General features: G+C 43.5%; 1 long non-coding RNA gene across 1 annotated transcript in view; it reads left to right on the plus strand.

The window, feature by feature from the left end:
• The window catches only part of LOC144930894 (uncharacterized), a 147037-nt gene extending 131993 nt beyond the window's left edge, over positions 1-15044 (plus strand). Inside the window, exon 3 of the long non-coding RNA XR_013636369.1 lies at positions 14943-15044. This is a non-coding gene — a long non-coding RNA (uncharacterized LOC144930894). The remainder of the gene's footprint in view (positions 1-14942) is intronic.
• The last annotated feature ends 858 nt before the right edge of the window (positions 15045-15902 follow it).

The following is a 15902-nucleotide window of genomic DNA, read 5'->3' on the forward strand; positions in this document are numbered from 1 at the left end:
AGTTTGATTCATTTCTCTTGAATATAGATTTTTTTTCTTGTTTTTGGCAAGCAGAGAATTCTGGCCTCAGTGTAGATTTCTGTCTCAGTCTCTAACACACATACTTCACTTCCTTTGCTGTGTCCAACCTTTTCAACTCTCTTTTTTTATTGCCTGCTGTTTTCCCCTAAAGAGGCAGTAAGCAATGGTCAGTATCCATGGGCCACCATGAACTGTTAACTCATTAATAGATATAATGTGGTGCATGGATTAGGAGCCTCGCATGTTTCTGAAAAACCACACACATTAGCAAAATAAAATATTTTTTCTTTGTGAGTGTGTGTGACAATTTAAGCTGTGCCACTGTTGCCCGTGCTATTGTGGCTATGCTACTATTTATCCTCATGCTAGCTTGGTGTCAGCTGGTGAAAGTATGTGTACACCACCCCAGGAAATCACACCCCTAGCTGGTAGTGTAGATAGGGTTTCCAACTTTCTAATTGCAAAAAACTGAACATGCTTGCCCCACCCCCTGTCCTGCCCCTTCTCTGAGGCCCTGTCCCCACTCACTCCATCTCCCCTCCCTTTCTCACTCACTTTCCCCACCCTCACTCACTCGCTCATTTTCACCGGGCTGGGGCAGAGGGTTGGGGTCCAGGAGGGGGTGAGGGCATCTGCTGGGGGTGTGGCTCTGGGGTGGGGCTGGGGATGCGGGGTTTGGGGTGGAGGAGAGGGCTCCAGGCTGGGGCCAAGGGGTTCAGAGTGTGGGAGGGGGTTCCAAACTGGGATAGGGGGTTGGGGCAAAGGAGGGGGTTCGGGGTGCAGACTCTGGGAGGGAGTTTAGGTGCAGGAGGGGGCTCAGGGCTGGGGGTTGGGGCGTAGGAGAGGGCTGTGGTGCAGGAGGGGGCTCAGGGCTGGGGCAGAGGGTTGGGGTGTTGGAGGGATTTTGGCTGTGGGAGGTGGGGTTGGGACAGGGGGTTGGAGCATGGGAGGGTGTGCAGGCTCTGGGAGGGAGCTGAGGTGTGGGAGAGAGCTCAGGGCTGGGGCAGGGGGGTTGGCGTGCAGGAGGGGTTTCAGGGTTCGGACGCTGAACAGCGCTTACCTCAAGTGGCTCCCCACAAGCGGCGACATGTTCCTCAGCTCCTAGGCGTAGGGGTGGCTAGGTGGCTCTGTGCGCGCTGCCTCTGCCTGCAGGCGCTGCCCCCACAGCTCCCATTGGCTGCGGTTCCAATGGAAGCTGTGGAGCTGGCACTCAGGGTGGGGGCAGTGTCCTGAGCCCCTGTGGCCTTCCGTCCACCTAGGAGCCGAGGGACATGTCACGGCTTCCGGGGAGCCATGCGGAGCCAAGTAGGGAGCCTACCAGCCCTGCGCCAAACGGACTTTCAACAGCCTGGTCAGCAGTACTGACCGGAACTGCCAGGGTCCCTTTTCGACTGGGTGTTCCAGTCGAAAACCGGACACCTGGCAGCCCTAAGTGTAGACATAGCCTCAGTACGTGGTTGCATGGCAGCTATCACAATAGGGCCCTTATCTTCATTAGGGCCTATGGACTTGATCCTGTGCCAATTGAAATCAAGAGTAAAGATCCCTTGGACTTCAGTGATGCAAGATCTGGCCCTATACATGCTACTGTAATGCAAATAATAAAGTGTTTGGGTTCATCTGGATGAGATGATAACTTCATGCCTCCAGTTCTTGCCATATCAGTCAATGCTTCCCATTAATGTGATGGTAGTCTTTGCAATGTGGACACCTGTCCATCAGGAAATGTGCCAGGACCAGAAAACTCTTGTCCATTTTGGCAATTTGCCCATTTTGACAAATGTAAATTATAACCATTTTGAAACATTATTCAAAAAAATTCTGAGTAGAGAAATTTGTCAAAACCAACTCTTTCCCACAGAATTTTTTGACAAATCATTATATTTTTAATGAAAAAACATTTTGTCAAAAAATTCCTGACCAGCTCCCCTTGTTGTTCTATTGACAATCCTCTGACCCAAATGCTGTGTTGTTTCATTGGAATGTAAATGAATATAAGGTGGTGTTTAAGATATTTTTGGCATATTTCCCTGTATACTTAATCCAAAATTGCTCATATATGTATCTTGCCAATTTAGCATCACACTATCTGTATTTTCTAATAATCTTATATTTTGCTACCTGAAATAATTCCTTTGTATTCTGTATATTTAGCTGAATTTCATCCTCCTATTTCCATCCTTACTAAAGGCAACTAGATTAATTGTAGTCAAGATTCCAACACAGAAAGGAAGGCGAAATCGCAAAAAAGAAAATGGCTATATTAAGAATAGGCTCTTTGTTTTGCTCAGCTCTCTAATCATAAACAAAACCCAGAACTCACCGAGGTTCAGTGAAAGGTTCATATGAATGCTTTGCAAAATTTTTTTTTGCTGTCTGGCTTTTGGAAGATTTCGTAAATGTTTACCCAAAATAAGCAGATTTTGTTGTGAAACTGATGAAAGCCAACAATCTCGTAGCCAAATCATCAGGATTTGTTATGAAGCCAAAGATATTTCTCACTGGCCGAATTTCACATTCAGTTTTTAGGCTTGTATGAGAGAAGTACCAGCCATGATCCCACTTCATTTCTGTGAACTTTGGAAAGTTCTGGATTCAGAGCTGGATGTTGCAGTTTGGGTCTATTGTGTTTGAACCTGAAACACTGAGCAAGCCAGGAGGATCTGAAAACAAGTAAACTGAGTCTAATCACAAGTGTTCACCAAGTGTCATGCAAAACAAAAGGGATGATTCATGACAAGCCCTAGCCTTACACTGAAGTAATGACCAAGGTCAGAAAAGGCAGTATATTACCAAATACAGTAAAAGCTGTGCTATCCAGCCCTGTACCAACCAGAAAGCTCTATTCATAGGAAGTCTGGTTTATGGCTCAGTTGGCACGGGGCTGGCAACCTCCCTATGTGGTTCCCTGGAAGTAACACCATGTCCATGCTGCTTCTAGGTGGAGGAACGGCCATAAGGGGCTTGGAGTGCAGGGGGTCGGGGCGCAGGGGTGCAGGCTCCGGGAGAGAGTTTGGGTGCAGGAGGAGGTGTGGGGTGCCAGATCTGGGGGCACTCACCTCAGGCAGCTCCCTGCAAGCGGTAACCAGTCCCTGCAGCTCCCAGGCAGAAGTGTAGCTAGGTGACCCTGCGAATGCTGCCCTCACCCCAGTGCTGGCTCCACAGCTCCCATTGGCCGGGAACCGCGGCCAGTGGGAGCTGCAGGAACAGTGCCTGCAGACAGGGCCCCCCTGCCCCATGCCCCCTCCTGCAACCAAACTCCCTCCCAGAGGCCGCACCCCAACCTCACACCTGCCCCACCCCTCCCCGCAAGCAAACTCCATCCCTCTTAGTTAACTGGAATTTTTCACTTACCGGCACCCCCTCATTCCCCCAACATGCCAGAGAAAAAGCTTTTACTGTACATCTTCTGTTGTTCTTTAAGGGCCATGCTCATCAACTAGCTATGAGCTACAAGAGCTCATAGTGAAGTTTTAAAAAAGTGATGAGTGATTTTTGGGGGCCCTCCATTTTTGGGGTGCCAAACTTGGGACACCTTAAGAGTCATGATTTTCAGAGAGTGCTGAGTACCACCCTCTGAAAATCAGGCCACCGAATAACTGATCCTGAATAGCTCTGTCTTAAAAAGCATATATTTTGCTTAACATTAAGCATATGCTTAAGTGTTTTCCTAAATTGGGGCCTCTATCAGTTTTATTAGCTCCCTAAATAAGAATGGAGGATAGTAAGGAAACTACCTTTTTTTTTTTTTAAATAAATGTATCCGCTAAATGTACACACGGAACATTTTAAAGTGATGGAGGAATACTTAGCAATAAACTGGGAATAGGGCTCCCCATTAAAAATGTTTATTTTCTGCTCTCAATCATACGGTATTCATAGATTCTTGGATACTAAGGTCAGAAGGGACCATTATGATCATCTAGTCCGACCTCCTGCACAACACAGGCCGCAGAATCTCACCCACCCACTCCTGCGAAAAACCTCTCTCCTGTGTCTGAACTATTGAAGTCCTAAAATTGCGGTTTAAAGACTTCAAGGAGCAGAGAATCCTCCAGTAAGTGACCTGTGCCCCATGCTACAGAGGAAGGCGAAAAACCTCCAGGGCCTCCTCCAATCTGCCCTGGAGGAAAATTCCTTCCCGACCCCAAATATGGTGATCAGCTAAACCCTGAGCATATGGGAAAGATTCACCAGCCAGATACCCAGGAAAGAATTTTCTGTAGTAACTCAGATCCCACCCCATCTAACATCCCATCACAGGCCATTAGGCCTATTTATCATGAATATTTAAAGATCAATTAATTACCAAAATCATGTTATCCCATCATACTATCTCCTCCATAAACTTATCGAGTTTAATCTTAAAGCCAGATAGATCTTTTGTCCCCACTGCTTCCCTTGGAAGGCTATTCCAAAACTTCACTCCGATGGTTAGAAACCTTTGTCTAATTTCAAGTCTAAACTTCCCAATGACCAGTTTATATCCATTTGTTTTTGTATCCACATTGGTACTGAGCTTAAATAATTCCTCTCCGTCTCCGGTATTTATCCCTCTGATATATTTATAGAGAGCAGTCATTATCTCCCCTCAACCTTCTGTTAGTTAGGCTAAACAAGCCAAGCTCTTTGAGTCTCCTTTCATAAGATAAGTTTTCCATTCCTCAGATCATCCTAGTAGCCCTTCTCTGTACCTGTTCCAGCTTGAATTCATTCTTCTTAAACATGGGAGACCAGAACTGCACACAGTATTCCAGGTGAGGTCTCACCAGTGCCTTGTATAACGGAACTAAAACTTCCTTATCTCTACTGGAAATACCTCTCCTGATGCATTCCAAGATGGCATTAGCTTTTTTCACGGCCATATCACATTGGCGGCTCATAGTCATCCTATGATCAACCAATACTCCAAGGTCTTTCTCCTCCTCGTTACTTCTAATTGATGCATCCCCAGCTTATAACTAAAATTCGTATTATTAATCCCTAAATGCATAACCTTACACTTCTCACTATTAAATGTCATCCTATTACTATTACAGTTTACAAGGTCATCCACATCCTCCTGTATGATATCCCAGTCCTTCTCTAAATTGGCAATACCTTCCAGCTTTGTATCATCCGCAAACTTTATTGGCACACTCCCACTTTTTGTGCCGAGGTCAGTAATAAAAAGATTAAATAAGATTGGTCCCAAAACTGATCCTTGAGGAACTCCACTGGTAACCTCCCTCCAGCCTGACAGGTCACCTTTCAGTAGGACCAGTTGTAGTCTCCCCTTTAACCAATTCCTTATCCACCTTTCAATTTTCATATTGATCCCCATATTTTCCAATTTAACTAATAATTCCACCTGTGGCACAGTATCAGACACCTTACTGAAATGGAGGTAAATTAGATCCACTGCGTTTCCTTTGTCTAAAAAAATCTGTTACCTTCTCAAAGAAGGAGATCAGGTTGGTTTGGCACAATCTACCTTTTGTAAAACCATGTTGTCTTTGTCCCATTTGCCATTGACCTCAATGTCCTTAACTACTTTCTCCTTCAAAATTTTTTCCAAGACCTTGCATACTACAGATGTCAAACTAACAGGCCTGTAGTTACCCGGATCACTTTTTTTCCCCCTTTCTTAAAAATAGGAACTATATTAGCAATTCTCCAATCATACGGTACAACCCCAGAGTTTACAGATGCATTAAAAATTCTTGCTAATGGGCTTGCAATTTCGTGTGCCAATTCCTTTAATATTCCTGGATGAAGATTATTTGGGCCCCCCCGATTTAGTCCCATTAAGCTGTTTGAGTTTCGCTTCTACCTCAGATATAGTAATATCTACCTCCATATCCTCATTCCCGTTTGTCATGCTACCATTATCCCTAAGATCCTCTTTAGCCTTATTAAAGACTGAGGCAAAGTATTTATTTAGATATTGGGCCATGCCTAGATTATCCTTGACCTCTACTCCGTCCTCAGTGTTTAGCGGTCCCACTTCTTCCTTCTTTATATGGCTATAGAACCTTTTACTTTTGGCTTTAATTCCCTTTGCAAGGTCCAACTCTACTGGACTTTTAGCCTATCTCACTTTATCCATACATGTTCTGACCTCAATAAGGTAGCTTTCCTTGCTGATCCCTCCCATCGTCCATTCTCTAGATGCTTTCTGCTTTTTCTTAATCACCTCTCTGAGATGCTTGGTCTACACTTCCTGCCTCTGAATTTTTTCCCCTTTCTTGGGATGCAGGCTTCCCATAGCTTCTGCAGCTTTGGTTTAAAGTAATCCCAGGCCCCTCTGCCTTTAGATCCATAAATTCTTCAGTCCAATCCACTTCCCTAACTAATTTCCTTAATTTTTGAAAGTCAGCCCTTTTGAAATCAAAAACCCTAGTTGCAGATTTATTTTTGTTAATCCTTCCGTTCAGTTTGAACTGAATTAGCTCATGATCACTTGAACCAAGATTATCCCCTACAACCATTTCTTCTATGAGGTTCTCTCTACTCACCAAAACCAAATCTAACATGGCATCCCCTCTAGTCGGTTCAGCAACTACTTGATGAAGGAATCTATCAGCTATCGCATCTAGGAAAATCTGAGCCCTATTATTACTAGCACTTGTCCTCCAGTCTATATCTGGGAAGTTAGTCTCCCATGATCACGCAGTTTCCATTAGTATTTACTTCATTAAAAACATTAAAAAGGGCTCTATCCATATCCGATCCCTGAGGTCTATAGCACACCCCAAGCACTATCCCAGGGGAGGCTCTAATAGTTTTCTTCCCCAATGTAATTTTTGCCCAGACGGACTCTGTCTTATCCATTCCATCGCTTCTTATTTCTTTACATTCTACCTCATCATTGATATACAATGCTACTCCACCACCTTTACCTTTATTCTGGTCTTTCCTAAACAGCACCTACCCTTCAATACCTGTCGTCCAGTCATGACGACTATTCCACCATGTTTCCGTTATCCCTAGAATATCTGGTTTCACTTCCTGCACCAGTAGCTCTAGTTCCTCCATTTTGTTACCTCGGCTCCTCGCATTGGTGTACAAACATCTTCATTTTTGCTGTTTGGCCTCGCTCACATTCTGTACCCTATTAGGCACGGTCATTCTACAGCCAGTATAACCTATTAGACTGGTATCCACACTGCCCTTCCTCCTTATATACATTCTCCTACCCAGGGCTGTATCCTTTCTTGCTTCATTTTCTTCCCTCTCAATGCTAAAATCCAGCTTGGAGATTACTTGAACATCTCCTAACCATCTCCCCCAAATTCCTAGTTTAAAGCTCTCTTAATCAGTTGTGCCAGCCTCCATCCTAGAAGTCTATTTCCTTCCCTACTCAGATGAAGTCTGTCCCGAGAGAACTGTCCTCTGTCCATGAATGCCTCCCAGTGGCCATACATCCCAAAGTCCTCCTTATAGCACCACTGCCTAAGCCATCTGTTGATAGTCATAATCTTGTCACAACTTTGCCCTTCTCCAGGCAGAATCCCACTAAAGATCAGCTGAGCCTCGATTTCCTTAAGCATCTTCCCCAGCCTAGCACAGTCTCCCTTAATACTTTCCAGTGAGAATCTAGCCATATCATTTGTTCCCACATGAAGGATAATTAGGGGATTCTTTCCTGCTCCCTTCAGGATCCTTTTCAACCTCAGGTCTACATCCCATATCTTAGCACCTGGAAGACAGCATAGCCTTCTATTCTCTGGATCAGCTCTGGTTACAGGCCTGTCTATTCTTCTCAGTAAAGAGTCCCCGATCACAGACCTGCCTTTTCCTGGTGACGGTGCTGTGCTCCAGACTATCCCCTGTTCCCTCTGGCTGCAAGTTCTTTCCATTCCTATTCTCCCTTGTAATCCTCTTCAACGTATCCTGTATCCTCCTGGGGCTCATATTTGGTGTAGTCTCCATTGACTCTTCCCCTTTTCCTATAGGACTAGCTGCTCTTCTCTTCTTCCTTGCCCTTCCACCTTCAGTGACTACCTGCTGAGCCCCTTCTTCATTTTCCAACTCTGCAGACCTGTTCTTGAGCTCTATTTCTCCTTCACTAGCCTGTCTTCCTCTGCCTGGTTCTTTTAGTCACATGCTTCTGCTGACCACTTTCCTTACCCAGTCTCCCCTCAGAATTCCTCAGTCCTGCTTCCATCTGCAAGTCTGAGCTTTTCCCTTCAGATACCTCATGTCTTTGCTCCATAATCTGCTCAAACCCCTTCCTAAACTTAACCAGACTTTCCACCTGCATCTCCAAACCTCAGATCTTTTCCTCTATCAGACAGCATTTCATGCAGACAAAACTCTTACCAGGTACCCCCTCCAGGATCATGTACATACCGCAGCTTCCATATCCAGTCATCTTCATTGTGTCTTCCATGACATGAGTCACTCCCACTGCTGCCTCTGAATCTGCCATAGCCTTCCCACCTAAATCCTGTTAATCTGGGAAACAAACCACACCAAACCACCACCACCCACAGCAAAAACAAACCCCAAACAAGCACCGCACTACAAACTCCCCTTACAAACTCCCCTGTTTGCTGGCTCCTGTGCCGCGGCAGCTGTCTGTGCTGCTGCCTGGCTGGCTGGCTACCTTTTTATAGGACCCCTTCTCCTCCAACAGAACTCCAACTCCCACTCCTTTTTCCTAGGTAGTCATTTTCCATTTTGTATGTGTGCAACTGATTGTTCCTTCCTAAGTGGAGTACTCTTCATTCGTCCTTTATTGAGTTTCATCCTGTTTACTTCAGACCATTTCTCCAGTTTGTCCAGATGATTTTGAATTTTAATCCTGTCCTCCAAAGCACTTGCATCACAATACTAGTGATGTTCCTTTGCTTTAATCAGAGCATATGAACAGCCAAACTGTATGGAATTGCAAAAATGTGTCTAGAATGTGGTATGATACTAAAATTTAGTAATGAATGCTCTGGTATTGAAACTGTGAGAGATTTATCTTTCTGCATCTATCCTCTCCACATTGAATAGTCATGCCTCAGTTCAGCAATGGTGACTCTTACAAAACTAAAGAGAATAGATATCAGAAATGGCACAAAGCATGACACTAGTAATTAGAGATAAATGAATAACTGACTTGATTGATTTGACCATTCTTCATTGTGCATTTTCTGCAGTTTCCTCCAATGTATTTATTATTCTGCATTATTCTACACACAACTTCTATGAATGGTTCTTGGCAGAAATGAGTGTTTGATATTCCTAAGCCAATACTAACTCAACGTCAGGTCGTCACAATGGTCACAATACTGTTTGTCTTCTCTGATTTGTGTATATTTTTTACAATTAACTTTCTGGAGCAAGTATTCATGATCCATGATTTCTGGGTGAAATTCATGCCTGTGCTGATAACCACAACCAGGCTACATTTAATCCTACTTAAGCCATATTTTGAAGACTTAAATGGTGCACAAGGTACTGTACTGGGCCTCCACAGGGGGAGACATTGATCCCCAGCAAATATTCTTTGATAGTCACTGAATTGGGCAAATCATGAGTCCAGAACTTGGTTCTATTCTTCCCATCCTCTAATACCTGCCACAAAGGGAGCCTGCCTGGAACAGAGCTCTGTGCTAATCACGGAGCCGTGCTGTCTGCATAACCCCACTACCCTACACGCCACTCCTCATTCTTGCAGACGTACTGTCTCGTTTCTGTTTGCAAGAAGTGCTTTACAGCTGCAGCTAGGGCTGCATTTATCCCCAGATAAACTGCCGTTTTGTGAATATTCCTACCACCAAGATCATTCCCTAGAATATTCATGAAAAACCAATGCAAAGGGGACATGAATGCAGAAGACGCAAGTTCAATTTTTTATTTAAGTGACTGTTATAAATTTACTCCACAGCATTCACCCAAAATGAATACATGATTTGGCATGAAAATGTTCAGAAGGGAAGTATCTGTGCTTATTCACTATTCATGATTCAAGGAAAAAACATACCTCCTGACATCTGTGGAAAATTCAGTCTAATTACTTCAGAGGCTGATGATTCTGCTGTGCTCGAACAAAGGTTACAGGTTCTTGGATCTACAAGTAGAGAAATTAAGGAAGGAAATTAAAATGGCTGGTCAGGTTTAATTTTTAATGGTTCATAAATTTCTGGGTCATAAACATACACTTTTAACATCAAGAACAGATTATTCCTTGGCTTATATCATGTAAAAATAGTTCTTTTCATGTCATTCTTGCATGCTGTTTTTAAGGATTGCATGAAAGGCAGCTTTCCTTTCAATAATACACTAGTATCAGGACCATTCCACTTGGCCTTGCAAAGCTCTACTCACCAGAAAGCCCCTGGTCAGTAACTTCTGTTAATGAATAAGTAAAATACCACTCTCCTTTCCTATCACCATTAGCTTGGTAGGGTGAACAAGAAGCATATGTGCTTCAGCTGGTAAATTTAACAAGTGTGGCCTTAGGCCCCTCAGCTTCACATATGCATTAGCAGAATCCTCTTTCGGCATGTACTTGTTTCTTTGTGTAAAGATTTTATTAGTAGAGGAAAAAGATCCAACCAGCTACACCAAAGCCACAACTATCCAGCTTGTTTCAATATAAGCATATAGCTTGAAATATAGAAGGGGTAACCGTTTGCCTCTACTGAAATACTAGGCATTCATTAAATAAGAAGCCCCATTACCAATTCCATATGCCGCTTTTAGTCCTAACCTTTCAGAAAGCAGGACCATAACATATGTACTTATATGATGGGCAGAGAAAGGGTCTTTCTCATTGTTGATGGAGATGGTGTTTGTATTCAATTTAAAAACTATTAAAAATAATTGAACAATGAGGGTGCATAAATTTGTGGAGCCTGCCTGAGGTTGACATAACTTACACAATACACATGAAAGATTTGCAAAGGGGTTATATTCAACATTCATAAAATAAAGAAAAAAGCTTATTAAATCACAGCAGCTCTACTACTTCGAAGATAAAGAGCTCTGTCTTGAACAATATTTACCTATGCACATTTCTACACAGACCAAGAGGATGAAATTAATTTACAGACTTTTGGTTAATGTGCAGCAGAGTTTGTCTTCTACTTGAGACAAACTGGAGAGAGAGCAGAGCATCACACTTCTGCCCTGAGAATATAACCCATCAGCACTACTTGATTCAGTAACTGAACCCATCTCATTTCCAAACTGTTGCCCTACCCCTAAGCTCAGACTGCATAGACTCATCACATTCAAGTTTTTCTCTACCACTTGTGAGTGATGAGATTCATCTCCAACTTATGAAAGTACCTTGATCTCAGAAACAGGGAATGGCTGACACATTTTACTGAAGTTGTAATCCCCGAGATTGGGGAAAAAGCACGTTCTCTATTATTAGGGCCCTGCTGAGCTCATCATTGTAGAAACATATTGTAAGAGATGGGCCCTGCCTTAAAGAGCTACTATCAACAATAGATAAAATATGAGGCAAGGGTGCATTATTACAGATGAGGACCTGAGCACACAGAGGGGAAATTACTTGCTGAAGGTCACATAGTAGGTGTGTAGCAGACCTGCGAATAGAACCCATCTCTCCTTAGTCTTGGCCCATTGCTTTAACCTCAGAACCCTTCTTCTTCTCTCCCAACACTCATCTGGAGTGAATGTGAGTTCTGGGGAGATGCTATGGGTCCAAGTTGTTGCAGTCAATGCCCCATTACACTCCCACAGGCTGTATGCACGTGTGCTGCTGCCAGACGTGAAGGTGAGCCAGAAGAACCCTCTAACACTACCTCAGAGAGGTGGGTTATGCGTTTGCAGGAGTGCCCTTAGATGGGCTGCCAGGAGAAGTCCCCCAGCCTCTCAGATTGTCCCCCTTCTTTAGCCAGGCTGGCCCCTGTAGACCAATGGGCAGGGCATTTCCACAGATCCTTCCTCCCTCCCCTCGTCAGCCAGGGAAGGTTTTTCTCCTTTTCATGTAGTGTGAGATTTCACAAAACTGGAGCCTATTTTGTGAGGCTGTCAGACATTTGACAAGGCTCCCTCTCAAGTCCTCAAACTTCAGTGGGGCTTGAACCTCTCCAACAGGAACATATATTCACCCACCACTCTGAACTCTCCCTTCAGGTGGAGAGAGGGCCTGATTCTGACCCTAACAGACTCAATTTACAAACTACCACTGACCTCAGTGGTACAGGATCAAGCCCATATGGCTACATGAGCACCACATTCTCTAGACTAATGGTCTCCCCAGAGCCTGTCGTTGCTCCACAGCTCAATCTGCTGGCTCCTATAGAAACCAAAGACTCTCTAGTGCCAGTGCCACTGTTACCGTTCTCTCTTCAGGCAAATGCTGTTCTGTAAAAACAAACGCTCTGGTGCAGAACAGTGGCACCGATCAAAGCCAGAGGGCAGCACTCTCCATCCACTCGTAGCATTGCAGTCCAGGATCAAAGCTGTTGATGCCAATAGAGGTATAACAGTGTAAGAGCAATAAAAGTTGGTCCCAAAGTACTTTTTTCAGTGTCTCAGGCCTATACTACACTGAAGCCTCCACTTACAACACCACAGCGTGCCTGGAGTTCGAGTCCAAGAGCTCCTAGATTTCAAAGCCAAACAAATGTAGCAGTTAATGGATATTAACTGTTTCATGAAAGAGGAGGAGCGCATTGTTTAAATGAATACGTTGTCTTAATTTCTTGTCATTCTCAATCTCTTTTCTTTGTACCCTCCCCCTAAACTTCTCTTCCCTCATCTTCCTCCTATTTTTCTATGCTTCCTCTGTCTTTAAAATTCTCTGCTCTCTAGTCCCCACCATTTACTTTTTGCCTCTCTCTTTTTCTTGATTCTTCCCCGGCATCTCCATTTCATTGCTGTCCTTTATTTTCTCTCTCTCACTAAATCCCTATGCCGGCCTGTCATTGATCTTCTTTTAAACAACTAAGAGTGTGTAATTTTGTATCCTGCACTGGCCAAAACATTGTTTGTCTTAGCTATATGTTAATCAACTGGTTTTAAACTTTCTCATTGACCTGTAAGGCCAAATATGTTTCCATTTTTAGTCCTGAGAAACCAGTGGTTTATAATCACAAAACAGATTTGAAACACATTGAATGCAAGAAAACAAGCCTGCGAGCAAAAATAACTAAAACAATATATCAATAGGCATTCTACTGCACGTTTTTGTATAAGAGAGAATCTCTATATAATAATAAACTAGAATATAAGCAAAACTGTAGAGGCTAGGGTATGAACAGAAGATGTATGCAATAGGACAACTCCATTTGAATGAGCTAATTGATTAATTACATGTGCAAATCAGCTGTTTGCACTTACAGATAATTGTGCATAGAATTTTCAGTTCATAAGCCTGAACCAAAGCCCAATGAAGTAATTGGGAGTCTTTCCTTTGGTGTCAATGTGCACTGGATTGGGTGCATGGGCAAAACAGATGGGTTTGCATTTGCAAATAGGGGGTGCAATGGACCTTTGCCTCTACATTTTAAAATGTGGCACAGAGATCTGAGAAGAGAGCGAAGTACATGGAGTGACCAGTTGTGCTGGTAATTTTATAAGTAAACTACTACTGCCTATACTGAGAATTTCTAATTGGGAGCTTGGCACAGCAGCTGTAGAAAGCAGTTCAGCAGGTAAAGCAGGAGGTAAAATGGGGTCCAGTCAGGGCCACCCTTCCTCCCTCACACCCCTAAACCCAGAACTGTGCAGGGGAGACCACGCCCTATGGGGCAATAGGAGCCATAGGTCAACCTCTCCAAAGCCATGTGACTTTTGAGAAAGAACCTGCAGAGAGAAACTAGCTAGAGACTGAAGCCAGTATGTCAGCTGCAGTGGCAGTTTAAGCAGGGACCAATAGACATTGATGATGTCTCGCTAATCCCCCCCTAACATAACCCCACTGTAAGGGCTTAAATAATCAAACAAATCATGGAGTTGACATGACATCTGTTGCCATCATGTTGTTTACTTTTCTTGTGTGTTCTACCTCTTCCTTCTTCCTTTTGTCTGTCTTGGCTACTTAGATTGTAAGCCATTCAGGGCAGGGACTGATGCTTATTCTGTGTTTAGAATAGACATAGTAGAATGGGTCTCCTTTCTCCGTTGGACCCTAGGCTCTGTTGTGATAAACATGACTGATAATAACTCTGCTGGCAACAATACATTTGGCCTCAGGTATTTTACATGTGAGCAAACCAGACAAAAACAAATCAACAGCTTTGGGAGGGGAAAGGTTGGACAAGGATGTGGATCAATCCCAGGTCCAACTGTGGGAGCTTTTCTGAATAAAGAACCTTAAGAATCCTTGCTAAAATAAATGTTTTTTGCATGTATCTGCACTTTCTCATTCTGCCTGGGAACAGAAATGGACAAAATACAGTGAAATAGGATGCTTTTGCATTAGGTCTATCCTAGTACTGAAGACCCAAAAGGTTTGGATAGGGTCAAAATATTGCTCTGAACATTTAGGTGCTTATCCAAACCCTGAATCAGCTTCTTCCAGTGATATTAGTGTTGCTACTATGTGGTGCAGGAAAAGAAGAAAATTTATCAGAAGCCTTGGCAACTACAAATCAAGGTAGTAAGAATGGGGCAGTTAATTATACCTTTACCCACAATGAATAGTACCATAATCCACAAAGTGGTTCCTTTGATTTCAGTGGTAAAACTTGTGGAGTAGGCTTCTGTTCAACATCAGTAACAGAATCTGTCCCAATATTGTCAAGTTTGGTAGGATTCAGGTCTATTTGTAAATAAACTGAACATAATTCGGGGGTAAATGTATTGTCTTTAATGCATTCTTGGCCAATACACAGGGTAGTTTTTCTACCAAGTTCTATTCTTTCCAATATTTTCAATGCAAACTATTTTTCTTGATATTGCCTGACTGATGGCTACATCTCATCTGTTTGTACATGGCTTATATTCTCCTCCTTTCTCTTGACCAGATCCTCAACTGATGCAGCTCCAATGAAGTCGAGGTACAATTATACTGTACTAATATATACGTCACTCTGTGAACCAATGCTTATTTACTCCAGGTGAGGAAGGACCCTTGACTTGTGCTGTCATTTGCTGTGTTGAATTGGATGAATATGGCAATTTGTTGGGCTCTCAGTAAAAATGTAAAAGCAATGTAACTTTTGATCCTCATTTCATCTCTGTACATTCTAAATGAATCTGTAAAGATGGAGCTACAGCAGTTATCCATCTCATTAGTCCCATTCCAAGTTTCAAAAGTTTTCTCTCAAAACTTGGCTGCTTTTGGCCAATGATCTTTTTAAAAAAAACCTTGCATTTTCCACTTGAAATCCAAATCACCAAGAACAAGGGCTGAAGACTAGGTTTGAGTGGGTATATGACTGTGTTCCCCACCTATCACAGGAAAAGCTCATGCTCTTTATCTTAAATGAGTGACCCAGTCTATTGGCCTGATTCACCTCCTGTTCTATAATTTCCGTACTTCTTTCCCTCCCATTTGTTTAGACTTGGTAATTATGAATCTGGTAATTGTGATACTTTGGCCTCTAAAGCTTACATTATCCCTTGAAGGCGCAGGCTTATGGTAGGGTGGATCAATTCCACCCCAGGAGGGACTGTGCCTGGGCCCCATGAAGGGGAGTACATTCCACCATCCTCAGGGCATGCACCTTTTCCCCGTAATCCCTGGACTGCTGGGGAGGGGGATTGTATTTTCAGGAAATGGAGAGGGAAGGGGGTGCAGGGTACTTCACCCTCCCTGACTAGCTAGCACAGAGGAGGAGAAGGGACATTTTCCTGCCTTTCCTCATGGGCAATTAAGGCTCTGACGTGTTAGGTGGAAGGTGAGCATAGGGCCTGTGATTTTTGAGTGGTTTTTGCAGGGGGGTAGTTGTGAGGGTGTTGGCACCCCATCAGTGTGCATTCAC

This window comes from Lepidochelys kempii, chromosome 10 (assembly GCF_965140285.1).
Source record: "Lepidochelys kempii isolate rLepKem1 chromosome 10, rLepKem1.hap1, whole genome shotgun sequence".
In the NCBI taxonomy this organism is placed as follows: domain Eukaryota; kingdom Metazoa; phylum Chordata; order Testudines; family Cheloniidae; genus Lepidochelys; species Lepidochelys kempii.